Genomic DNA, 1,790 nt, shown 5'->3' with positions numbered 1-1,790 from the left:
ATTTTCAAGGGAGAAAGAGCCCAGTTAAAGTTCTGGGCTTGGCAATAAACGCTTTTTTTGCATTTTGTGCTTTACCAAATGGGACAAGACTAGTTGCAAATAGAACATCACAGGAGGCAAATCAACTCTGGAAGTGGCCCAGAATACAGGGGCAGTGGCAAAGGAGCTCAAAAGAGCATTGGACAGAAAAGCAGAGACTATCAAAAGGCTGGTGATGACAACAATGGACGAGAAAAGGGGCAAAGAAATTTAAGTTACTGTTCGCTTCTCCCCCAGGGGTTTCCAGCTGCTGGGGATCAGGAGGAGCTGTAGGACCAGCAGCAAGTCACTTCTGCTCCCTGTGATGCTGCTTTAAGCTCCGGCGAGCCGGACGGCACCCAAGGGAGCAGTCAAAAGCAGCAGACAAATTTAACAACTGCATTGCTGTGGCTGTTTCCAAGCGAGCGGCAAACTGTGGCCTTTGCTTCCTAAATAGCAGCTCTTTGCTATGCAAAGAAGCACAAATGTCACTGGGACGGAGCAGCCCTGAACACACCAGGCAAGCCGGATGCTGCTCCTCACCCACTGCCCAGTGGCAGAAACATCAGTGGTGGTTTTCAAGGGAAATTAAAAAATTATCCCGGTTCCAGGAGAGGTAACTGCAGGTTAGAGCTGTATAAATCCAGCCGGTCATCTGCTTGCTGGAAAAATAATTTGTCAGGCATTTATTAGGATCAGTTTATTCCACTGCTGGTTCCCAATGGAAAGAACATTTTGGAGCCCTTGTTACAGCTCAGGAGCGGAAAACAGCGAGCGGCCAAGAAAATCTGAAAAATCTGTTTGCTGAGTGACAAGAATCCACACCGGGCTGAGAGCGGGCAGGGGAGAGACGCTGCGTCCTGCCCAGGGGATGCTGCCCGCCCCCAGAGCATGGGCAGGGGGAAGGCAGCGGGTGGAGGAGGGAGCCTGCAAACATTCTGGGCTGGATTTTGATGTTTGGGACGGTGAAAATACCAGGGATAGCTTTTGCAGGGTGTGATCCCCTGAATATTGCTGGGAAGGGATGGGGGGGATACAGCCCCATCGTCAGCTGTCCCCGCATGGAGCTGGGCGAGGCCCATGTGCTGGGAGAAGCATCAGCAAAGGCGCTGCTGGCTGGGTGCTGCACGGGGATGTGAGCAAACCCAAGGTCAAGCGTGTTACATCCCCCATGCTGAGGCCAGGCTAAAGCAAAACAAGCATTTCAGTCCCAGCAGCCCTGGGGGAATGGGGGTGGGTGGGATGGGGTGTCTCTCCATGACACCTCTGTGTCCCCTTGGATGTCCAATACAAGCACCAGGCTGAGGTAAAACTGCAAAGCAACAGGAATTATTGCAGACCAACGTGGAGCCTCCCTGCAGGCAGTCCCCAGAGGAGAGGGGACGTTGAGCTTCAGAAGTTAGTGGACACAAATTCAGCCCCTCAGCCCTCCTCGTTTAATTTAAATGCACTGATTGATACCAGCTTATGACCTGTCTCACTTTTTAATGGAAATTCCTAGCCAAGGATCAAATTTGCTCTATAAATATTCATGAAATTAAGTCTGAGGCCGGGATGAATTACAGTAATTCCACGGAGGAGCAGAAGGGACCGTGGTGAAGAACGTGCCCAGGCTCACACAGCAAAGCGGAGCAGAGAGCACTCCAACCGCCAGCCGAGCCTCCTGCCTTCCTCCTTCCCAGACTTCCCCCACACTCGGGAGCATCACCTCCTTTCAAAGGAGGGGGAATTAAAAAACCACAAGAGCAGGAAATCCCACCAGGGGAAAGCTC

This window comes from Buceros rhinoceros, unplaced genomic scaffold (assembly GCF_000710305.1).
Source record: "Buceros rhinoceros silvestris isolate BGI_N320 unplaced genomic scaffold, ASM71030v1 scaffold36292, whole genome shotgun sequence".
In the NCBI taxonomy this organism is placed as follows: Eukaryota; Metazoa; Chordata; class Aves; order Bucerotiformes; family Bucerotidae; genus Buceros; species Buceros rhinoceros.
This window is presented reverse-complemented; position numbering follows the sequence as displayed.